The sequence below is a fragment of the Saccopteryx bilineata genome, chromosome 8 (assembly GCF_036850765.1).
Source record: "Saccopteryx bilineata isolate mSacBil1 chromosome 8, mSacBil1_pri_phased_curated, whole genome shotgun sequence".
Taxonomy (NCBI): domain Eukaryota; kingdom Metazoa; phylum Chordata; class Mammalia; order Chiroptera; family Emballonuridae; genus Saccopteryx; species Saccopteryx bilineata.
In genome coordinates, this window is record NC_089497.1 from 54928503 (window position 1) to 54955192 (window position 26690).

General features: G+C 37.5%; 1 protein-coding gene and 1 pseudogene across 3 annotated transcripts in view; one reads left to right on the forward strand and one right to left on the reverse strand.

The window, feature by feature from the left end:
* The window catches only part of ZNF148 (zinc finger protein 148), a 124657-nt gene that overhangs the window by 64415 nt on the left and 33552 nt on the right, over positions 1-26690 (reverse strand). For 2 of the 3 annotated variants that reach the window (XM_066240756.1, XM_066240758.1), the window contains exons 2-3: positions 22889-22969; positions 12800-12935 (exon numbers count right to left, since the gene is read on the reverse strand). The gene's annotated coding sequence lies outside the window, so the exon portion shown is untranslated. The remainder of the gene's footprint in view (positions 1-12799; positions 12936-22888; positions 22970-26690) is intronic. The other variant, XM_066240757.1, reaches the window with a different exon arrangement.
* Positions 10924-11366, forward strand: LOC136311689 (large ribosomal subunit protein uL24 pseudogene; annotated as a pseudogene).

Genomic DNA, 26690 nt, shown 5'->3' on the forward strand with positions numbered 1-26690 from the left:
GGTACCATATTTCATCCACCAAACTGGTAATGACTCTTAAAAAATTAAGTTCAATGTTGAGGTGGTTTAAAAAAAATAAAAAGACACTCATCTACTGACACTAGGAATATAAATTAAGTTTTCAAAAGCAATTTGGTCTTTGTATCAAAAGTCATAAAAATGTACATAATTTTTATCCTAATAAAATCTGAAATGGATAGAAAGATATACTCCCCCGCCCTGGCCGGTTGGCTCAGCGGTAGAGCATCGGCCTAGTGTGCGGAGGACCCGGGTTCGATTCCCGGCCAGGGCACACAGGAGAAGCGCCCATTTGCTTCTCCACCCCTCCGCCGCGCTTTCCTCTCTGTCTCTCTCTTCCTCTCCCGCAGCCAAGGCTCCATTGGAGCAAAGATGGCCCGGGCACTGGGGATGGCTCTGTGGCCTCTGCCTCAGGCGCTAGAGTGGCTCTGGTCGCAACATGGCGACACCCAGGATGGGCAGAGCATTGCCCCCTGGTGGGCAGAGTGTCGCCCCTGGTGGGCGTGCCGGGTGGATCCTGGTCGGGCGCATGCGGGAGTCTGTCTGACTGTCTCTCCCTGTTTCCAGCTTCAGAAAAATGAAAAAAAAAAAAAAAAAAAAAAAAAAAAGAAAGATATACTCCCCCAACAAATCACTATAGTGTTTACAATAGTGAAAAACTGTGAGGCCCTAGCCGGTTGGCTCAGTTGTGGAGCATGGCCCAGCATGGCTCAGTGAATGTCCTGGGTTCAATTCCCAGTCAGGGCACAAAGAAGAAGTGCCCATCTGCTTCTCCACCTCTCCCCACTCTTGCTTCTCTCTCTCTCTCTCTCTCTCCTCCTGTAGCCACAGCTCGATTGGAGCGAGTTGGCCCCGGGCGTTGAGGATGGCTCCATAGCCTCTACCTCATGCACTAAGAAGAGCTCAGCTGCTGAGCAATGGAGCAACTCCCTAGATGGGCAGAGCATCACCCCCTACAAGGCTTTCTGTCTGGGTGGATCCCAGTAGGGGTGCATGCGGGAGTCAGTCTCTGCCTCCCCTCCTCTCATTGAATAAAAAAAGAAAAGAAATAAAAAATGGTAACAACTCCAAAAAAAAAAAAAAAAGAAAGAAAACTGTGAAAGCACTACATATTCAACAAAAGAAAACTGATTAAATATATTCATACATATGCTTTAAAACTAGATTATTGTGATGGCTACACCACTCAGTAAATCTACTTAGAATCACTGAATTGTACACTTAAAACCGGTGAATTTTAAATTAAGTGCATGTAAATTATATCTCAATATACTTTTTTTCTTAAAAATAAAATCAGAATAATGGCTACCCTTGGGAGGGGCTGCTAATAGGAGGAGAGGGGGATGCCTGGAAGCTGGACATGTTTTCCCGAGTTGAATGATGGTTGTACAGGTGTGCTCACTTTGTAAAATTTCAAGATGTACATCTGTGATATGTGCACATTTCTGTCAGTTGTTATAGCACTTAATAAAACGTCTGTTGAGACAAAAATCCATATCATAAAATATTCTTGAAAAATATTTGAAAATCTGGGGAAATATCCCAATATAAAGGGAAACTGTGTATGTGTATGTGTGTATCAATGTACATAGTTGTGTCTAAAATATTAACAATATTAACATCACCACTGGGTGGTCAAATCACCAGTTTTTTCCCATAACTATATTTAACTCTACTTTGAGAACTTTCTATAATAAAATTTTATTTTTTATAAATGGTTTTTATTTGTTAAAATAAATAAAAGCAGTATTTTCATTACTAATATATTCTTAAATAGTTGGACAAGGCTATAATAAAAACTAGACAGTATTACATTATCTTATTTTCTCTATTATTATAAAAAACATCAGACAACGTTAAATTTGCTTTTCTAACTCTGCCTGCTATAAATTCATATTCCATCATGTTACTCTAGGAACTAACAACAATAATCATGAAGTCCAAAGAAATTATATCTCAAAGAAGGTCAAAGCATTGGCACAAAGCTTGTTTTTTAAAATCAACTTCTATTATCAGACTGTATGAAATAAACATATATACTCCACCCAAGGAGAAGGGCCCACAATTAGTAGATGTATTAACTATGTTCCAGTTTAATCAGCTCTTTCCCAAATCAATCCAGTAGGTAATGGTTACTGCCTTGATCATAGCTTTCAGAAGTAAAATAAATGATCAGTTAAATTCAAATATATTCCTGAAACCTAAATATACTTCTTCCACTAAGAGGGATAGATAGGGACAGACAGACAGGAACAGAGAGAGATGAGAAGCATCAATCATCAGTTTTTCGTTGTGACACCTTAGTTGTTCATTGATTGCTTTCTCATATGTGCCTTGGCCGCAGGCCTTCAGCAGACCAAGTAACTCCTTGCTCGAGCCAGCGACCTTGGGTCCAAGCTGGTGAGCTTTGCTCAAACCAGATGAGCCTACACTCAAGCTGGCGACCTCGGGGTCTTCCGATGCTCTATCCACTGCGCCACCGCCTGGTCAGGCTTCCACTAAGATTTTTATCTAGAGAAAAATCTTTACTTAAATAAACAGTCCAACAAACCATATAAAAAGCAACGTAAACAAAATAAAAATTTAATTCATATTTGCTAATCTTGTCTTCCCTGGTACCAGGTACTGTATCAGTCTAGAATGAACAGTACAAAGGACCAAAAATGTATTTTCACTTTTTAAAATCTCTAAGTAGTGAACTTAAAATATTAAGAAAAAGACTTTAAATATATTACCAAATAACTGTTCTCTTCAAATATTCTACTTATCATACTTCTTAAAAAATTAACTATTCTACAAGTGAACCTTAAATGTGTTTAGGGCTAAAATTTGTTTAACTGCACATTTCTTTGGAAATCCTTACTAAATTGTATTCTTTTCATCTATTTATTGTCTTCTTACAGAATTCAGAAAGCCCCTAACTTAAAAAGGACTGACATATATACAGAAAGCCATCCTTTATTATAATTGTTGTTGTTATAGCTGCTGTTACCATACATGTAGTTATATTGTTTTTTAAAAAGGAGCTTTTAAAGAATAGAGGAGATATAGAAGGAGAAGTTATTAAAATATCAATTTAGAGAAACTGACCTAGGAGAGAACTTAGTTTTAAAAAGAAAAGTGGCCAAAGTTGAAGCTGACTTGTTAGCCCAACGCAAGGTCCACATTTCCTAAAGCACAGTAGTACTCAGCTCCAGTGTTCCTGATCACATAACTCATCAATTTTTTAAGTTTTAGCATGGCCTAATACAATTAACCTCTAAACAATGCAAGGGTCAGAGGTGCTGACCCCATTTACTCAAAAATCCACACATGCCTGACCAGGTGGTGGCGCAGTGGATAGAGCATCAGACTGGGATGCGGAAGGCCCAGGTTCGAGACCCCGAGGTCGCCAGCTTGAGTGCGGGTTTATGTGGTTTGAGCAAAAGCTCACCAGTTTGGACCCAAGGTCGCTGGCTTGAGCAAGGGGTTACTCAGTCGGCTGAAGGTCCACAGTCAAGGCACATATGAGAAAGTAATCAATGAACTAAGGTGTAGCAACAAAAAACTGATGATTGATGATTCTCATCTCTCTCTGTTCCTGTCTGTCTGTCCCTATCTATCCCTCTCTCTGACTCTCTGTCTCTGTAAAAAATAATAATAATAAAAAAATAAAAAATAAATATATAAATAACCCACATATAACTTTTAACTCCCCAAAAACTTAACTACAGTCCCTTGGTATTCTTGTGGGACTGGTCCCAGGACCCTTCTTGGATACTAAAATTCAAGAATGCTCAAGTCCTTATGGTGTAAAAAAATCCACCCAGTTAGCCCTCTGCATCCAGATACCCAACCAAGAATTGAAAATACTGTTTTCAGTCTGTGACTGACTGAATTCATGGATATAAAACCTCAAAATACAGAGGGCTATTTATTGAGAAAAATCTGCATATAAGTGAACCTGTGCAGTTCAAACCCATGCTGTACAAAGGTCAACTGTATATGCATACTGTTTAAAACTATACTCCTGTATTGTGTTAATATATACTGTACATATTAACATAAAAATATGTATGTATTTGTACTCACCTTATCACTAACATCAGGCTGAAACAATAAGAATTGAGGAAGTCGAAATATTTTGGAGATTAGGAATATTTGGGAGGGGAAAGGCTGGTTTGCATAAAGTGCCGAAGTGACGGCCTTGGAACAGAAGACAGCACACCTCAGTACTGGACAGAGGGAGTCAACGGAAGGGGAAGTGGAAATGCTGTAGATGGAAGACAAACTTGATCTCTTCAAAAATTTTCCTGAAAACAGGCCAAATACACAGAAAGGTTCTCTCTTCCTTTTTTACTTACAGTTTCTCATTCCTATGACCCCAAAATTAAGCCATACATTTCAAGTTACTAGTTTAGTCTAGAAACTTTTTAAGACAATTTTCCTGAAGTACCAGAATATACTAAGACATCAACACAGATTTCAATATCAATGAACAATGCTCTGTAAAGGATTTAAAATGAGCCTAGAAAATATCTATCAAAACAAAAAGTACATGTACCATTAACCCAGCAACCTCACAGCCAGGAGGAATATATACAATCCACTGGGCTTATTCATAAAAATTAACTGAAGATACACAAACAAGGAAGTCTGGCACACCCACTTAATAGGAAAAGATTGGGAACAGCCTAAGCATCCCCTGACAAAACATTTAATTCAGCCACACAATGGAAACCACAGAGCCATTATTACAAAGGAAGAGGCAGCTATATGTGCTGGTGAGATCTCCAAGATACATCAAGTGACAAAAATCCAGGAAGAGAAATGTGGACAAATAGCATGATCCATCCTTGCACCACACATCTCAGCGAGTGCCTGGGCAGAATAAGCCAAACAGGAAATGAAACAAGGCTCTCAAACAAAAAGGTTAATTTCACCAACCCTATATAGTAAAAGGGAAAAATACAAAGCTACTCTAAGAGAAATGACAAAGTAAGGAGATTACATTTATTACTGTCCTTAATTTTCCCGTTCTAATTTCTACATGGTCTCAGTCAGCACTCATGTGCTTGACAGCAGGTTCAACACTCCGAACACAACAAAAGATGCCATGCTCAAAATATAACACAAGATACTTCCCTTCTCTAATTTCAGTATTTACACCAGACAAGTGTAAAGAAAGAAAACTCATATAATCAATCCACATTTAGAAATGAATAGTTAAACGTCTTTTCCTGAGAAACCTTCAAAAAGCTACTTTTTTTTTTTGACCCAAATGTCTTTACAATTAGTGGAAATTCAGGGGTTAGGGATATTTACACAGAATAAATAAATAAATAAAGAATGCTTCTTTTAAATCATGTCACTGACATGAAAGAGTGCTCTGGAAGATAAAAAGAAATAAACAATTAATTTGCATTCCCAGGAGCCACTGGTCAACTGGGGGGAAAGAACTAAGTGGAGTAATAAAGAGTAGGCCACCCGGAGCTCCTTGTGATGATCCACTATCTTTAAGTGATGGTGGCAGCTGACAACGGTATAAAATGGCATAGCTGCTAACAGCCAAAACATTTTGGTAAAAAATGGCATAATAGGGGCTAATTCAGCTAAAGGTGGGATGGTACTCCTGAAGTTTCAAGTTAACCAGAACAGAGACTGCTAAAAAACAGAATAGAGCAGGAGAAAGAAAGGCTGGGGCCCACCTCAGACCAATTTCTGCTGAGTCTCCTTTAGATTACTTCTAATCCTGTATTATTTTCCCCTTTCCAAGTTTTATTCTTCCTTATCTCAAGCCAAAAGGTACAGCAGCAGGGATATATTTAGGGGGCCACAATACAGCTTCTTGCTCCACTCAATTCCCACTCTCCCACACACACCCCTACCATCCTTTCCCAGTGGAAAATGTTTGGTTCAGCTGTGTAAAAGTAATAGGAATTGTCTTGGGTTAAGTAACCCCTAGTCATTTAAATGGCAATGTTCTACATAAAAAGAACCTGAAAAGACCAATTATCACTTTCTCCTGTTTTCCAGAAAAAACAGCTTACTCTTGTTGTCATTTTCTAATTTAATGCTTCTAATCAACTGTGTACATGCAATTAGAAACTAAGCTTTATAGATTTGTAAATTGAAATAGAGTAAAACACATGGGCTTTTAATACAAGAATTTGTAACAATTATTTCCTAAATTGAGGGCACTGTTATGCTTGTTTTCAGAGGACAAAGGTGACAGAAGCATGATATATGAACAAGTTAGGCATTACTACTCTTTTTTAATCAACTACACTAGGCACTTAAAATGCTTACTAGTTCCTTTTTTATAAGAAGAGTCCTATGCAATTAATGAGGAAAATATATTTCCACATTTATCAACAGGTTGAGTCTGTATTATAAAGTTGAAAGATTATTACAATCTGGAATGCACTGTGCTGAGCAAATTATGTATCTTACATCACTTAATATTTCAAAAACACTCAGTAAGAGTATATCCCCATTAAACATATGAAGAAAGTGGGTTTTACCTTAAGTTACATAGCTGAGACTTCAAAACAGGTTTATCTGGCTTAGTGCACCTCTTACCAAGCCATACTACCTCCTGCTTTGAAAAGGCCCTGGACACAGTAAGAACTCACTGAACTCTTTCACTTCTCCCCACCTACTCTGAGACTACCACAGCACTACTGCTTGGCTTAGTGAAGCAATCCAACTCTCCTTAGCTAGCCACTTCCATCTCATGGCTACCATGGGAGAACTTTGTGACAAAGAACCCCTTTTCTCCTTCAGGAGTAATGGACACTTTCTACATTTCCTAATGCCCCACTTCCATCTATTATACCCCCAGTAAATTTCTCCATTTCTCCTCATTCTATTTTTCATGAGTTTACAAATAACCTCTTAATCCTTCCATTCCCTTTTTTTTTAAGCAAGAGAGGGAAAGAGAGAGAGAGAGAGAGAGAGAGATAAAGAGAGAGAGAGAGGAAGGTAAAGAGATGAGAAGAATCAACTCAAAGCTGCATCACTTTAGTTGTTCACTGATTGCTTCTCATATATGCCCAGACTGGGGGAGGGGGGCCTCAAACCAAGCCAGTGACCCCTTGCTCAAGCCATCAACCTTGGATTCAAGCCAGTGACCTTGGGCTCAAGCCAGAAACCATGGGATCATGTCTATGATCCCAAGCTCAAGCTGGCAACCTCATGGTTTTGAACCTGGGACCTGTGTCCCAGGTCAATGCTCTATTCACTGCACTCACCACCAATCAGATACTTCCATTCTTTCTTCAAACCTTTACCAAGTTACTTCCAGAAAATCTCTCTTCCTCTCATTCCTTTACTTTGCCATTTTCATTTGGAAATTTAAAAAAAGAATCCTAAATATGGCTGATCAATGTAGGAGCAGGGCTAATTAATGATTCACCTATACCAAAGGAAAGAAGGCTGTAAGTTTTGAGGTGAAAGCACCTAGTTCCTCTTCAAAATGTACACAAATATTCACCTACCACTTTATCACCTTTAATTAAAGCAGGGAAGAAATATTTCTCACTTAAAAAGACTACTTTTCTGTTTTATTTATTGAGTTTAGCTGTACTATTCCATCAACTTTTATTGAACCATGAACAACTTCAACTACAAATTATAGTGGGCAAGTTTAGGAAACTGAACACCCTTTCTATAAAAAGAATAATTTTAAACTCAAAGTATTCTCCCAATCTTCAGTACCAAACCTTGTACCCTATACCAACACCCACACAACCTATACAGAAATCTCTCTTTTAAGCAGAAGTAATCTATTCTAAAACAGATAATAAAGAAAAGCTCGCTTTCGCAAATTCTGATCCAAAACATTTTCAGCAAACTCCTTGTTAACTAGAGGATGCCAGTTACGTTAAATTGATACTAACATTTCTAACTTATGAAGGAGTCAAAAATTACAACTTTAATATATCAGCATTAGAAATACAAATATCAATCAGCCTCAAGATCAATCGGTTAGACAAAGCAAGAGACAAAGAAACCCATGGTTAATACCAATTTAACAATTTGCCACTTGTCATTCCTAAATTTTCTCTTCTCTTTCAGCCTTCAAAACTATAGTATAGTTCAATCTAAGCAAAAACTGCATCATCTCTTATTTAAAAACAAAATCTACTTATCTATGTACATTCTACATTTAGAGACCCTTTCAGACATATCTTTAACTACCATTTTGCACCTAAACTTTTGATAGTTTCTAAACTGCTACAATTTTAAAACATCCTAATAGGAGCATCATTTATAATAAAGGCAACCAAACAAAAAGGTCCTTCTGATTAGTGCTAGCAACAATAAAAAATGTTTAATAAGAGAATTTACCGGCTAAGATATAATATGATAACTAAAGAAAACCTATCATCATTTTTTAACCACAGAAAAATTTATATATACTTAAGCCAAAGTTAACAGGCATTTCTGTATGTCTGCAGCTCTCCCTCAAATAAAACAGAATATAAGCTTATTCTGCATTCCAAATAATCATTACCAAAGTCTTCTAAAAAACAAGAAAATAGTGGTATTTAGTAATAATAAAAAGTATGGCCCTGGCCAGTTGGCTCAGTGGTAGAGCGTCGGCCTGTCATGCAGGAGTCCCAGGTTCGATTCCCGGCCAGAGCACACAGGAGAAGCGCCCATTTGCTTCTCCACCCCTCCCCCTCTCCTTCCTCTCTGTCTCTCTCTTCCCCTCCCGCAGCTGAGGCTCCATTGGAGCAAAGTTGGCCCGGGCGCTGAGGATGGCTCTATGGCCTCTGCCTCAGGCGCTAGAATGGCTCTGGTTGCAACAGAGCAACGCCCCCTGGTGGGCATGCCGGGTGGATCCCGGTCGGGCACATGTGGGAGTCTGTCTGACTGCCTCCCCATTTCCAACTTCAGAAAAAAAAAGTATTATTTACAATTATGGCAACTCTAACTGTTTCAGACGCAGCTAAAATTTATTTTAAAATGGAGTGGGGGGTAGGGGTAGAAAGGTCCAATTAGAGGAAAGCCCTACATTCTGCTGGATCTAGTTGTTTTATCCAAAACATTTCATGCCAACAGTTCAAACATTAATACTCAAAATACTCTATTAGGAAACTGATTTTTATATAGTCTTATATAATAAAATATCAAAAATACTTCATCAAACAAGAGTTCCCTGTACAATGGGAAAAACGTTAACCACCTAAGTTATTTTTAATGTGTGCAATTATAGTAACCAAGATTCATTCCAGAATACAAAAGTATTAACTACTTAATCAACAACCTTTTATTTTTACAACAACAGACAAATGCTCTCACTTTAATAATGCAAACCCTATTTGTGAAGTACAGTAGCAATGAAGATGCATTTATTGCCTCAGTGCCAAAAACACCTATGTCTTATAACCATTGAGTCAGCGATTTTCAACCTTTTTCATTTCATAGCACACATATAAACTAATTACTAAAATTCTGTGCACATCAACAAATATATTTTTCTCCAATCTGACAAAAAAAGTATAATTTTGATTCATTCACACCAGAGTTATTGATGTGCTGGCTGTTGTCATTGTTTCATTTGACAATCTAAGAGAAAAGAGGTCAGTGCTCCTGACTGAATAGTTAGATACTGCATGTTTTAAAAATTCTTGCAGTACACTTGTTGAAAATCGCTGATTAGTAGTAAGTTTAAATCAACAGTCCCAGTATAAATACTATATACAAGCATACAAATTTATCAAAACTGTTAAGTCTCTTAAATAAAAGTACCACGGTTAACATATTTTGACAAAATGATAGAAAACTGACTAGTTTCCAACCCTTTAATAAATTCTGTAAAAGAAATATACAGTATTTGATACTTCTTTCAAAATACTGTACTTACAAATGGACAAAAACTATAAAATGTAATGTGCATTGAAATACTGTCTAAAAAGAACTATATAAAGTATATAATGTCTTTAAGAATAAGTTGTTCTGATCACAGCTAAACATGTAGAATGATAGACTTTTTAGAATTAGAAGGAACAAGTTACCAATCATTTAGCTTTATGTATAACTGAAAGATCTTCCCATCCAAGGCCCAATGCCTGACTAGGAATCTAAAATGTTAGACAAATCATTTCCACCTAATGACAGTAAAACAAAATGAAGAATTCTCAAATCAATTTTAACTTTTAACACATTACTTCATCTTATTATATCAGGACCACCAGTGTGTAGTAAAAGAGGCATAAGCACAATACCCAAAGCACTGTTCCAGGCCAAGAGTTAACATGTCTTTGACAATAAAAGTATGTTAATGTTGGTCCAGACCAGACAAATGGAAATCTGAAGCAAAGCCAAATGTGACAAACAGCAAGCTCAGCTCCACCCCTCCTCAAATCTGTTCTCAAGTAAGACACATCGCTATCCCTACGTATGAATCCCCTTCAAGGAAAGGAAAATAATATTCCCTTTTCCTTCTTCCTACTGGCAGACGTGACAGTAAGTAACCATCTTATATATCACGAGAGAAGCAACATATTAAAAACAGCAGAGTAGCCTGACTAGGCGGTGGCACAATGGATAGAGCATCAGACTGGGATACAAAGGACCCAGGTTCAAAACCCTTAGGTCTCTGGCTTGAGCGCGGCATTGCTGGCTCAAGCATGGGATCATAGACATGACCCCATGGTCGCTGGCTTGACCCCAAGGTCTCCAGCTTGAGCAAGGGGTCACTGGGTCTGCTATAGCCCCCTGGTCAAGGCACATATGAGAAAGCAATCAATGAACAACTAAGGAGATTAAGGAACCGCAAGAAAGAGTTGATGCTTCTCGTCTCCCTCCTCTTCCTGTCTGTCTGTCCCTATCTGTCCCTTTCTCTGTCTCTGTCACCAAAAAAACTCAGAGTAACTCTTCCCTTTTACAGCCACTGTAGGAGCACCAGCAGTCAAAATGAAGTTCAATCCCTTTGTGACTTCTAACTGGACAAAGAACTGTAAAAGCATTTCAATGTACTGTCTCACAGTCACAGGAAAATTCTATCTTCTCTTTCCAAAGAACTAAGACAAAAGTACAATGTTCGATCCATGTCCATCCAAAAAGATGATGTTCAGGTTGTGTGAGGACATGACAAAGGGCAGCAAATTGGCAAAGTAGTCTAGTTATACAAGAAGAAATATGTCATCTACATTGAACGAGTGTGGTAGGACAAAGCTGTAAACTACTTCTGTGGGCTTTCACCTGAGTGAATTGGCTTCACTAGACTAAAGCTGCACAGAGACCGCAAAAAGATTCTAGAACATAAAGCCAAATCTTGCCAAGTGGGAAAGGAAAAGGGCAAATATAAGAAAGAAACAATAAAGAAGATTGTTCAGCGACCCTCAGTACTACCTTAAGATGCAGCCTGACTGATGGTGGACAGAGGGTCTACCTGGGATGCTGAGGACCCAGGTTCAAAACCCTGAGGTCACTGGCTTGAGTGCAAGTTCATCTAGCTTGAGCACAGGCTCACCAGCGTAAGTACAGGGTCACTGGCTTGAGTGCAGGGTCAATGCCTTGAGCATGGAATCATCAACATGATCCCATGGTCACTGGCTTGAGCAAGGGATCACTGGCTTGGCTGGAGCCCCTGGTCAAGGCACATATGAGAAGCAATCAATGAACAACTAAAAGCGCAACAACTAGGAGTTGATGCTTCTCATCTCCCACCCTTCCTGTCTGTCTTCTCTTTCTCTCTAAAAAAAATAATAAAGAAAGAAATAAGATGCAGGAATAAAGTAATCTTATATACAACTTTCATAAAAAGATGAGCAGAGAAAGACAAAGAAGCAGAGGTCATGATGATTCTAGAGCTTCCATACAAACTTGAGATCATTTTCAAATACATTTCTACCTTTTAAAGCTTCTGTCATAGTAGCCAAGTCTATATTTTAACTAGTACATCTAATATAAATAATTACTAAATTATCTACATAATTGCTTTTTGATATTAGTGTAGGCCAGGGGTCCCCAAACTACGGCCCGCGGGCCACATGCCATTTATCCGGCCCCCGCCACACTTCCGGAAGGGGCACCTCTTTCATTGGTGGTCAGTGAGAGGAGCATAGTTCCCATTGAAATATTGGTCAGTCTGTTGATTTAAATTTACTTGTTCTTTATTTTAAATATTGTATTTGTTCCTGTTTTGTTTTTTTACTCTAAAATAAGATATGTGCAGTGTGCATAGGAATTTGTTCATAGCTTTTTTTATAGTCCAGCCCTCCAAAGGTCTGAGGGACAGTGAACTAACTGGCCCCCTGTGTAAAAAGTTTGGGGACCCCTGGTGTAGGCAATCATAACAATATGTACAAATGAACAGTAACTGGTATATCTTTTCACATTTGAAATGTTATATGCTAAAAACTATTAAATTTTTATTAATGGGTCTAACTTTCCCACATATGAAAAGAGTTTCCCTGGAAATCCTGGAAAACTACATATAGGTATATGTGTGCTGATGACAAGTGGGTGAAAAATACAATGCACTCCATAGCAAAAGGGTTAAAGAAGAAAACACCTTCCCACTTAAATTTCACTTAAAAGTACATAATAAGCTACACATTTTCCTGTGCTGAACTAAATATCTAAAATAATATCATTATTCATCAATTTTTTCTTAACAGTTTTCTCAGGAAAAAAATTTAAATTCCAAGTTTCTACCAGATATAAATACCAAAACCTAAAGAAACTATTATACAAACTCAACATGAAATCCTAGCATCTAAACACTGGTTTCAAATTTGAAAAATTGTACTTATTTATGATTATGAAAAACAAGTACTGAAATTACCTGAGACTAAGGTAAAAATGAAGACTTCAAGGAAGGGAATGCTGTACAGTTGGAAAAAAAATCATGGTTGAGTTTCCACCTTTCATGGGCTTCAGTGACCCTCAGTACTACCTTAATCACTTACGCCATCCAATTCCTACGAAAAAACAAAAACAAAACACATTACTTATGGATAAAAAGATACTATACAAATACAATACTGGAGAAACTGGTACCAACAATGAAATGATCACTCTCTGTAAATAATGAGCTGTGCCCGAAGGACTAGAAAACGGCTTTCAAGTGTGGAACTGGGAAAATACATTAACTGGAAGTAGTAACTGTGATATATCCCTGGCCTTATATAGAATCATCTGCCTAGATCTAGGATTTATAGATTCAGAGATCTGGGACACTGAAGGAAATTCAGGGCATTACAGACCTAAAAGGTTAGAAAAGAGAAAACAAAGATTAAAAAACCACTTAATAACACTATTCCTATCTGCTTTGTAATGTCTATGAAGTGAAAAAAAGAAGCAAACACAATACCAAACCTTACAAATAACAACTAGAATTAGTCATGTACAGAATCCATTTGTAATCACAACAGACAGGATTACAGCTGTAAAAATTAATCAGCAAGGTCATCTTTGACAGGAAAAGCTGATAGATGAAAATAATCATAGGGAGACTATGTACCATATCAAAAAACAATTCAAACCAATACATAAGCTATACACAAGAAAACTTCCTGACAGTGAGTATTTCTGAGTTTAATAAACGACTAAGAGTTTATGTAATTTCCTACCACAGGTCTTGATTCCTATCTATCTAGAATAATATACTCCTTCACAAGAAGCTAGAAGCCCAAATCATATATGAAAACTCCATGATTTTGTATCAATTTTCACAATGATGCAAAGCCAAGAACAGTTTTTCTCATGTAAAACAAAACAGTAATAATTCCATCTTTGAACTTTAGAAGGTATAATACTAATTCACTTCTTAAAACATTTCAATATTGTATCACTATTTTTAAAAACTTTAAATTGTGATGGAGCTATTCCCCATCAGTACCCTTAAATTTCAGAATTTTCCTAGATATTCATGCTTGTCTATTTTTCCAGGTAAACTTTTGTCGAAAATAAAATTTATTTTCTTTCAATAGGATTGTATCATATTTAAATGGTAGTAAAATGACCATAGTAATGTAACTTAGGCAAGAGAAAGGGAAAGTCACAATCCCTAGTTCCTCCAATAAATTATCTAAAATGCAGTTTTCAACACTATAAGATGTATATTTTTAAAAAAGAAAAATGTAACCCATACTAATGAAAAACAGCAGTCATTACAAACTGAATATTCCCAGATATTGGCTTCAGCAAACAGAAATTTCAAAACATCTATTATAGGTATGTTAAAAGTAAAAAAATTTCATAATTTTAATTATGAAAACAATCAATCAACAAATAAAGAAATTATCAATGAAAGTAGAGAAATTATGTAAAAGAAACACATGGAAACTATAAATTTGAAGAACACCAAACAAAAAACAAAAAATTTAGAAGGTTGAAAAGCAGACTCAAGATGGCAGAAAAAAAATCAATGACCTTGAAGACAGACACATCAGTAGAAATGATCCAGTCTGAAGAACAGAGAGAAAAGAGGTTGAAGAAAACTGAACAGAGCCTCAAAGACCAACTTACCAACATTTCTGGAGTCCCACAAGGAGAGGAGAGAAGGGCAGAAAAAAATATTTTTTAAATAACATACCAGTCAAAAACATCCCAAATTTGAACTTTAAAAAAAAATAAATCAAATCTATAGGTCTTAGAAAGTTCAATGAATTTAAAGTAGGAATCACATATTCAAAGTGCTAGGGAGAAAAGCTGTCAACCAAGAAGGCAGCAAAAGTATCCTTCAAAAATGAAGGCATAATATGGTCTCAGATAAACTAAGGCTGAGAGAATTTTTTGCTAGCAGACATGTCTAGTAAGAAATACAAAAGGCAGTACGTGAGCTGAAAGGAAAAGACATCAGACTCAAAAAGACAGGAAGAAAAGACCAGAAATAGTAAAAATGTTAAATGTGGGTTAAAAAACTACATAAGTCATGTACCATATACAACATTTTGGTCAATGATAGACCATACAAACAACAGTGGTCCCTTAAGATGATAATGAAGCTCAAAATTTGCATATACTGAGGTTGTAGCCATTGTAAAATAGCACAATGCATTATTAGTACCAACAGTACTCAGAGTACAGTAACATAATGTACAGATCTGTAGCCTAGAAGCTATACCAGGGGTCGAGAACCTTTTTGGCTGAGAGAGCCATGAACGCCACATATTTTAAAATGTAATTCCATGAGAGCCATACAACGACCCGTGTACGTTACACATTATCCAATAAAAATTTGGTGTTGTCCCGGAGGACAGCTGTGATTGACTCCAACCACCAGCAACCATGAACATGAGCAGTAGGAAATGAATGAATTGTAATACATGAGAATGTTTTATATTTTTAACATTATTTTTTTTATTAAAGATTTGTCTGCGAGCCAGATGCAGCCATCAAAAAAGCCACATCTAGCTCGCGAGCCACAGGTTCCCGACCCCTGGACTATTCCATATTGCCCAGGTATGGAATAGGCTATAGCATATATCTATAGTATATCATGAGCCACATGTGGCTTTTTGGCCCCTTGAGTGTGGCTCTTCCACAAAATACCACGTGTGGGTGCTACCTCGATAAGGAATGTACTGTACCTACCTATATAGTTTAAGTTTAAAAAATGTGGCTCTCAAAAGAAATTTCAATCATTGCACTGTTGATATTTGGCTCTGTTGACTAACAAGTTTGCCGACCACTGGTCCAGGTTTGTGTAAGTGCACTCTATAATATCAGTACAATAAAATCACATAACACATTTTTATGTCTGTATCCTTATCATTAAGTGACACATGACTATATTTTTCTCATTTCATAACACTTTTAAAAGACTTAAGATTGTATAAAGCAATGACTATAACATTGTATTGCTAGGCTTACAGCATATATAGATGCAATACATATAACAATGGCACAATAGTGAAGGGAGAAAATGGGGCTACACTGGCGCAAAGTTTCTATATTTCCCTAATACTGACGATACTGAGTTGGTAATATTAAGCAGATTGATAAAATGCACACTGTAAACCTCACAGCAACCACAAAGAAAACATCTTCAATTATATTTAGTAAAAAAAAAAAATAGTGTTAATATGGCACACTAAAAAATATTTAACACAAAAAGAGGTAGGAAAGGAGGCACAGAGGAACAGAAGCCATAAGAAACTAAAAAAATGGCAGAATGGCAAATGTAAATCCAACCATGTCTATAAATATGATTGGTCGAAACAGCTCAATGGGAAGTCAGTTTGCCAGAATGAACAAAAAAACAAGATGCAATTATATGCTGAGAAAGAGAGACAACATTCAAGATTGAAAGAAAAAGATGAAGAAAAAGAATATTACTATGAAAACAAACCATAAGAGAGCTAGAATAGTTATATTAACATCAGACAAAATAAACTTTAAGACAAATATTACTTGAGACAAAGCTATTTCATAATGGTAAAAGTCAATTAATCAGGAAGATTAATTGAGACCCAAAATAATGAAGCAATAACAAACATCACTGAAAAGTAAAAAAACAAACAAAAAAATGCACGAGAATAGTCAGAGATTTCAATACCCTACTAACTAATTGATAAAATAACTTGACAGAAAATTAGCTATATGGAAAACTTGAACCACACTAGCAAGCAACTAGACATATAATTGGCATATATAGAAAACTCTAGCATACAAAAGAATATACATATTGTTTCAGGCACACATGAAACAAGACAGATAAAATACTAGGCCATAAGACAAGTCTCATAAATTTAAATGGACTGAAATCATACAAATTCTGTTCTCTAACCATAACACAATTAAATTAGACAGCACTTAAATTATAAACTGGAAAATCCTCAAGTGTTTGGAAATTAAACCTTACACTTCTAAATAATATATGGGTCAAAGAAGAAATGTAAAAAGAAACGTAGAGCCTGACCAGGTGGTGGTGCAGTGGGTACAGAATCGGCCTGGAACACTGGGGACCCAGGTTCAAAACCCTAAGGTCCAGAGCAATCAGACAAGACAAAGAAATAAAAGGCATCCATATCGGAAAAGAAGAAGTAAAGCTATCACTTTTTGCTGATGATATGATCCTATACATCGAAAACCCGAAGGACTCCACAAAAAGATTATTAGAAACAATAAACCAATACAGTAAGATCACAGGATACAAAATTAACATACAAAAGTCCATAGCCTTTCTATATGCCAACAATGAAATATTAGAAAACGAACTCAAAAAAATAATCCCCTTCACGATTGCAACAAAAAAAATAAAATACCTAGGAATAAACATAACAAAGAACGTAAAGGACCTATATAATGAAAATTACAAAGCATTGTTAAGGGAAATCGAAAAAGATACAATGAGATGGAAAAATATTCCTTGTTCTTGGATAGGAAGAATAAATATAATCAAAATGGCCATATTACCCAAAGCAATATACAAATTTAATGCAATTCCCATCAAAATCCCTATGAGATTTTTTAAAGAAATGGAACAAAAAATCATCAGATTTATATGGAACTATAAAAAACCCCGAATAGCTAAAACAATCCTAAGGAAAAAGAATGAAGCTGGGGGCATTACAATACCTGACTTTAAACTATATTATAGGGCCACGATAATCAAAACAGCATGGTATTGGCAAAAAAATAGACAGACCAATGGAACAGAATAGAAAGCCCAGAAATAAAACCACATATATATGGTCAAATAATCTTTGATAAAGGGGCCAACAACACACAATGGAGAAAAGAAAGCCTCTTCAACAAATGGTGTTGGGAAAACTGGAAAGCCACATGCAAAAGAATGAAACTCGACTACAGCCTGTCCCCGTGTACTAAAATTAATTCAAAATGGATCAAAGACCTAAATATAAGACCTGAAACAATAAAGTACATAGAAAAAGACATAGGTACTAAAATCATGGACCTGGGTTTTAAAGAACATTTTATGAACTTGACTCCAATGGCAAGAGAAGTGAAGGCAAAGATAAATGAATGGGACTACATCAGAATTAAAAGTTTTTGCTCAGCAAGAGAAACTGATATCAAAATAAACAGACAGCCAACTATATGGGAACTGATATTTTCAAACGACAGCTCAGATAAGGGCCTAATATCCAAAATTTACAAAGAACTCATAAAACTCAACAACAAACAAACAAACAATCCAATAAAAAAATGGGAAGAGGACATGAACAGACACTTCTCCCAGGAAGAGATACAAATGGCCAACAGATATATGAAAAGATGCTCAGCTTCATTAGTTATTAGAGAAATGCAAATCAAAACTACAATGAGATACCACCTCACTCCTGTTAGATTAGCTATTATCAACAAGACGGGTAATAGCAAATGTTGGAGAGGCTGTGGAGAAAAAGGAACCCTCATTCACTGTTGGTGGGACTGTAAAGTAGTACAACCATTATGGAGGAAAGTATGGTGGTTCCTCAAAAAACTGCAAATAGAACTACCTTATGACCCAGCAATCCCTCTACTGGGTATATACCCCAAAACCTCAGAAACATTGATACGTGAAGACACATGTAGCCCCATGTTCATTGCAGCACTGTTCACAGTGGCCAAGACATGGAAACAACCAAAAAGCCCTTCAATAGAAGACTGGATAAAGAAGATGTGGCACATATACACTATGGAATACTACTCAGCCATAAGAAATGATGACATCAGATCATTTACAGCAAAATGGTGGGATCTTGATAACATTATAAGGAGTGAAATAAGCAAATCAGAAAAAAACAAGAACTACATGATTCCATACATTGGTGGAACATAAAAATGAGACTAAGAGACATGGACAAGAGTGTGGTGGTTACCAAGGGGGGGGAGAGGGAGGACATGGGAGGGAGGGAGGGAGAGTTAGGGGGAGGGGGAGGGGCACAGAGAACTAGATAGAGGGTGACGGAGGACAATCTGACTTTGGGCGAGGGGTTTGCAACATAATTTGATGACAAAATAACCTAGACATGTTTTCTTTGAATATATGTACCCTGATTTATTAATGTCATCCCATTACCATTAATAAAAATTTATTAAAAAAAAACAAAAAAAAAACCCTAAGGTCACAGGCTTGAGTGCAGGGTCACCAGCTTGAGCACGGGATCATAAACCCCATGGGTACTGGCTTGAAGCCCAAGGTCGCTGGCTTGAGCAAGGGGTCACTTTCTTGGTTGTAGCACTCCAGTCAGGGCACGTATGAGAAAGCAACCAATGAATAACTAAGGAGCTGCAACTATGAGTTGATGCTTCTCATCTCCTTTTCTTTCTGTCTGTGTCTCCCCCATTAAGAAAATAAAATTAGAGAATATTTTTAACTGAATGAAAATGAAAACAAACATATCAAAAAATCTATGGAACGCAGCTAAAGCAGTATTTAAAAGGAAATTTAGAACTTTAAGTATATATTTGAAAAAAGTCTCAAATCAGTAAAGATGAACCTCCACTATAACAAAACCGAAAAAGAACAAAAGCCCTAAAACATGCAGATTAAACGAAATAATAAAGATCAGAGCAGAAAGTAATAAAATATAAAACAGAAAATTAGAGAAAAACTTGGTTCTTTCTTAATCAACAAAATTGAAAAACTTTAGGTAGGCTGACCAAGAGGAAAATAAAAATTACCAAAATCAGAAATAAAAGAGGAGACATTACCATTGAAACCCCCCCCTCAAAAAAATTATTCTTTTTTCTTTTTTTAAAGTGAGAGAACATAATGAGACAGATCTAGCATGTGCCTGACTGGGATCCACCCAGCAACCCCCATCTGAAGCTGATGCTCGAATCAAATGAGCTACTTTTGGCACCTGATGCTGACAAGATTGGACCAACCCAGCTATCCTCGGCACCCAGGCCAACGCTCAAACCAATTGAGCCACTGGCTGCAGGAGGGGATAAGGGAAAGGGGAAGGGGGGGGGGGAGCAGATGGTCATTTCTCTTGTGTGCCCTAACCAGAAATCGAACCCAGTATATCTATAAGGCAGCTGATGCTCTATCCACTGAACCACCCACCAGGGCCTGAAGTATTCTAAGGAAACAAATTGTTAGATGTCAATTATACCTCAACAACAAAAAAAATGTTTTAAGACTTATAAGAAAAGGAATGGTATAAACAAATTTATACCAACAAATTAGACAACCTTTATGAAATGGACAAATTCCTAAAAAGACACATTATCAAAACTAACTAGAGACAGAAAAATCTAACTATGACAAATAAACTGAATTAGTCCTTTAAAATTTTTCCCACACAAAAAATTAACCAGGCCCAAATGGCTTCAGTGATGAATTCCATCAACTACTTAAGGAAGAAATACCATAAACTCCCTCACAAAACAGAAGAAGAGGATATATTTTGCAGCCCAACCTATGAAGCCAGTTACCTGACACCAAAGTTAAAAATATCATGTGAAAACTATACACCAATGTGTCCCATAAGTATACAAAAATGCTTACAAAATATTAGCAAACTGAATCCAACAACATATAAAAAGGTCTATACAATGGGAGTTGATGCTTCCAGCTCCTCCCCCCCTTCTCTCTCTCTCTCTCTCTCTGTTTCTTCCTCTCCTCTCTAAAATGAATAAATAAAAACAAACAAACAAAAAAAAACTAAGCTTTAAAAAAATATATTAAAAAAAAAAAAGGTCTATACATCATGACTAAGTAGAATTTGCCCCATGAATGCAAAGTTGGTTTAATATTTGAAAATTAATGTACTACACCATATTAAGACAACAAAAGACAGAAACTACATGGTTATCTCAATAAACACAGAAAACAGCATTTAACAAAACTCAATACCCATTCGTGATGAAAAGTCACCAAACTTCATACTAGAAGAGAACTTGCTCAACTTGATAAAATGGGAATGTGTAAAGCCTTTTTGTTTAACCTTATAACATTCTCTACTACTTAAGTGTGTATTCCTCTTATAATAAGCCCTTGGTAAGGAATGAGAAATGCTCAACATGACAATTACCAGAAAATGTGAAAAAAAATTTAAAAATCTGAAAATACGGCCACTAAAACTGCTAAATTTTTCAGCCCTGGCCGGTTGGCTCAGTGGTAGAGCGTCAGCCTGGCGTGCAGGAGTCCCAGGTTCAATTCCCAGCCAGGGCACACAGGAGAAGCGCCCATCTGCTTCTCCACCCCTCCTTCTCCTCCCTCCACCCTTCCTCTCTGTCTCTCTCTTCCCCTCCCGCAGCCAAGGCTCCACTGGAGCAAAGTTGGCCCAGGTGCTGAGGATGGCTCTATGGCCTCTGCCTCAGGCCTGGAATGGCTCTGGTTGCAACAGAGCAACGCCCCAGATGGGCAGAGCATCACCCCCTGGTGGGCGTACCAGTTGGATCCCGGTCGGGCACATGTGGGAGTCTGACTGCCTCCCTGTTTCCAACTTCAGAAAAATACCAAAAAAAAAAAAAAAAAAACCTGCTAAATTTTTCATATTCTCATTTAAAAAAATTCTCAAATAAAATTTATGAAAACCATGAGAATGTGTGCCACTGACAGATATGTAAATACCCTGACAATTGTTAAATATTTAATCCTCTTTCACTTTGATAGATAAAAAGCAGAGGTTCAATATATATACCAACATAGGAGAGGATTATCTGTCTTCCTAAAATAAGGGAACTGGGGTCTAAAACAGAAACACACAAGTAATCTACTTAAGTGAGAAAATATAATGGTCTTCACCCTATAAAATTAATAGCACTAAGCCCTGGACCAGGGGTCCCCAAACTACAGCCCACGGGCCGCATGCGGCCCCCTGAGGCCATTTATCCAGCCCCCGCCGCACTTCTGGAAGGGGCACCTCTTCCATTCGTGGTCAGTGAGAGGAGCATAGTTCCCATTGAAATACTGGTCAGTTTGTTGATTTAAATTTACTTGTTCTTTATTTTATTTATTTATTTTTTTTACAGAGGCAGAGAGAGACAGGGACAGACAGACACGAACGGAGAGAGATGAGAAGCATCAACCATCAGTTTCTCGCTGCGCGTTGCGACTTCTTAGTTGTTCACTGATTGCTTTCTCACATGTGCCCTGACCGCGGGCCTTCAGCAGACCGAGTAACCCCCTGATGGAGCCAGCGACCTTGGGTCTAAGCTGGTGAGCTCTTTGCTCAAGCCAGATGAGCCCGCGCTCAAGCTGGCGACCTCAGGGTCTCGAACCTGGGTCCTTCCGCATCCCAGTCCGACGCTCCATCCACTGCGCCACCACCTGGTCAGGCTTGTTCTTTATTTTAAATATTGTATTTGTTCCCGTTTTATTTTTTTACTTTAAAATAAGATATGTGCAGTGTGCATAAGGATTTGTTCATAGTTTTTTTATAGTTGGGCCCTCCAACGGTCTGAGGGACAGTGAACTGGCCCCCTGTGTAAAAAGTTTGGGGACCCCTGCCCTGGACAGTGGATAGAGCATGGACCCGGCATATGAGAGTCCCGGGTTCAATTCCCCATCAAGGCACACAGGAGAAGTGATCATCTGCTTCTCTCTCCTCTCTTTCCTTGCCACAGCCAGTAGCTTGACTGGTTCAAGCGTTGGCCCCAGACACTGAGAGTAGCTTGGCTGGTATAAGCATGTCAGCCTCAGGTGCTAAAAATAGCTCAGAACTGAGCATCAGCCCCAGACGGGATTGCCAGGTAGATCCCAGTTAGGATGCACATGGGAATTTGCCTCACTATCTCGCCTCCTCTCACCTGAAACAAACAAATAGCATTAATTCATTTCAATGTACATTTCCATGTACATGTTATATCTATATATAGGGGTATGCTATGTATACTTAATACTAGAGCTGTATTTACAGGAAAAGGGATTGCTGAGTAAATTCAGTTGTGAAAGGTGTGTTTATGTGAAAGCACATGAGCATCAAACACAGGCAAAAAATAAAGATTGAGCAAAACAGAATTGGATTACCTCTATGAAATATGTCAGGTAAATGCCCATCCTGAAAGATCACTTGGCTGGATGTCCAAGTTGTTGATTCCTCCCTCTGTCCTACAAAAGTACAAAAATACAGTTTACTCCCAAAAGAATCAAGATTAGACATATTCTTAAAGTCAGGTAAAGCAGTTATATCTACAAATGCTAAATCTAACAAAACTTTTTCCATGACAGATACAGTTGGATTAAATCAAATTAGTAGCAACTAACACTTAATGACCCATCAGTGCTAAATGATATCACAAAGATAAGAAATAACCCTAACACTAGTTGGATGCTTTCAAATTTAACTCCTAAGTGAGAATAAAATTTTCTTTAAATTCAGGGCAATAATCTAGAATTATCTTAATTCAAAATAGAAAACAGCACAAAATGTGTTTCATTAAAATCTTATGTTGCTACTCTCTATTACTCAAATAGTATTACTGCATGATGAAATCCTACAGTAATATTTCCCTCAGCTCAAAATTATAAATATATTAAATATATACTTTTCTGGATGCTTAGCTATGTAAATGTATCAAAAATCACTGAACTGATTTTTTTTTAAATTAGTCAATTTTTTTTTCATGTTTATTTTATTGACTTGAGAGAGAGAAGAAGGAGGGAGAGAGAGTGACAGAACATCAGACTGTTCCTGTATGTGTCCTGACCGGGGATCAAACCGGCAACCTCTGCTCTTCCAAATGGTATTTTAACCAACCGAGCTATCTGGCCAGGGCAAAAGATGAGTGAATATTCAAAATGAGTGAATGTATGGTATCTAAATTACACCCCAATAAAGTTTTTTCAGAAAATAAAAAGAATATAAGCTGATCTGTGGTGGGGCAGTGGATAGAGCCTCATCCTGGAATCCTAAGGTCAATAGTTGGAAACCCTAAGCTTGCCGGGTCAAAGCACATACAAGAAGCAAACACGAGTTGATGCTTCTCCCTCCTCATCCTGTCCTTCCTTCCTTTCTCTCTCTCCCTCTCTCTCTCCTCTATCTAAAATCAATAAATAAAACATTAAGAAAAGAATATAGTTTCTAAAAATACAAAAATATTAAGTATTAAAAATTTTCAAGGCAACAGTATTTAATAGTGTCAAAATGATGCATATTTTTTTGTTTTGTTTTTGCATTTTTCTATAGTTGGAAACGGGGAGGCAGTCAGACAGACTCCCGCATGCGCCTGACCGGGATCCACCCGGCATGCCCACCAGGGGGCGATGCTCTGCCGCAATCAGAGCCATTCTAGCACCTGAGGCAGAGGCCACAGAGCCACCCTCAGCGCCCAGGCCATCTTTGCTCCAATGGAACCTTGGCTGCGGGAGGGGAAGAGAGAGACAGAGAGGAAGGAGAGGGGGAGGGGTGGAGAAGCAGATGGCGCTTCTCCTGTGTGCCCTGACAAGAAATCGAACCCGGGACTCCTGCACGCCAGGCCAACGCTCTGCCACTGAGCTAAACCAGCCAGGGCCAAGTGCATATTTTTTAAACATTATGCTATAATCAACTTTTTGCAGAGACTAATACAAGAAAATTAATACCCTGTTAATATTGCATTAATATTGAACACACACTTTCTTCACGTAACTGAGATATTTTTCGTGGCATATGAAATAGAGATATTAAAAGCTGAAATTTTATTAAAAACAATAGGCCAAATTTTTATTCAGAAAAAATGAAATATTTTATATAGGAGCCCTAACACATTTTGTGGACTCAATATCTAGAAAATCAATACAGCTACAAAAGCAGAAAAATTAAGGAATCTTTAAATCTATAGAAAATAATTAGTATGTTATTTCAAAATTGTAGTTATATAATTTTATCAAGGGATTACAAATACTACGTACAGCCTTATGATAATTCAGCATTTTCTAGTCCAGAGCTAGTCAGTAGCTTTGTTGCTACAATAGTTACAAACAAAGAAAAAACTATTTTAAAATAATTTATATTAAGTTCTTAATTGCCTGCCTCAAAGTTTTGTTCCCAGATATGCAAAACAGCATATGTGCCCTTCTTCTCAATTATGTAAAATTTGTAAAGTACTTTCTCTACAATGATGGTATCAAAAATAAAAGCCACAAAATATACTAACATTAATGCCACTTAACAACAGAAACACATTCTAAGAAACATGTCCTTAGGCTATTTCATCATTGTGCAAACATCACAGAGTGCACTTACACAAATCTAGATGGTATAATCTACTGCACACCTAGGCTGTCTAGTACAGTTTATTGTTCTGTAAAAGAGGAAAATAATTTCCCCTCTACCACTCTGGGTTGTCCACTGAGACATCCTTGCAATAAGACAGTTTAACAGGAAAAACAAAAGTTTAATAACACGTACACCTCCTGTATACATGGAAGACACCCAGGAAAACTTGGAAACTCGGCCCTGGCCGGTTGGCTCAATGGTAGAGTGTCGGCCTGGCGTGCAGGAGTCCTGGGTTCAATTCCCAGCCAGGGCACACAGGAGAAGCGCCCATCTGCTTCTCCACCCCTCCCCCTCTCCTTCCTCTCTGTCTCTCTCTTCCCCTCTCGCAGCCGAGGCTCCATTGGAGCAAAGTTGGCCCAGGCGCTGAGAAGGGCTCCTTGGCCTCTGCCTCAGGCGCTAGAATGGCTCTGGTTGCAACAGAGCAACACCCCAGATGGGCAGAGTATCGCCCCCTGGTGGGCATGCCGGGTGGATCCTGGTCGGGCGCATGAGGGAGTCTGTCTGACTGCCTCCTCGTTTCCAACTTCAGAAAAAGAAAAAAAAAAAATTTTTTTTTTTTAAACTTGGAAACTCACCCAAATGGCTGAAGCCACCCCTTTAAATACCATCTCCACTGAAGACAAAAGAAGACTTGGGTAGAGGGAGTCTGCTATGGGAGGTTACCAGAAAAAGTACAGTAAATAATGGTATGGTTGTTATGGAGAGATGTCTTCTGAACTGATAAGTTTCTAGAGATAAGATCATACCTCCCTCAACCCTCCCAGGAACTTGAGGGAGACACCCTTATAAATAGAAATTTCCCTTACAAATGTAAATACCTTTTACAAAGGGTAACTTCTACTTGGTTTTCAGATCTTCTCCCATGTCTGCAACTTCTTAAAATTAACCAGCCTAAAATAATCCTTATGCCAAATGGACATATTTTGGAGCAACAAATTCTGTTCCCCCATAGCTCTTACACTACAAACCTGTACAGTACGGTGCTCTAATGAATACTGTGAACAACGGTAATGCAACAGAAAGTATCTGTGTAATGTGTTATGCTAGGAAGTTAGGGCTGCTAGGTCCTTAGGAGGGCTAGAACATCACTAGGCCACTGGAATTTTTCAGTTCCGTTGTCATTAGGTGATAGGCATTTTTCAGTTCCATTATAATTTTACAAGACTAAAGTTGTAAATGAGATTCACGGTTCCAGGAAACAGACGTTAAAAACAGGTAGAGTAAAGCAAGACTGTGCACCTCATTGCTATTCACTATTCTAATGTTCTTTACTATATTCAACTTTCAGAATTTCTAATACAGCTACAGGAATAAAGTAGACAGAAAAAGCATGGCAAAGTACACATTCAGGAAATAAAAATGACTTCTAATTATACATTTTAGTATTATGAGTCTTTTTAAATTGAAGATTTCTAGTCCACAATCATATTACTTATGTCACCGCATAATACAGTAACATCTATAGACTGGACAAATGCTTTTGAAATGTTAATTTTTTTGTTTAAAACATTTTCACAAAAAGCCTACTCACCTTCTTGTATCACTTTTTACTGAAAGGACTAAACTTTTTAC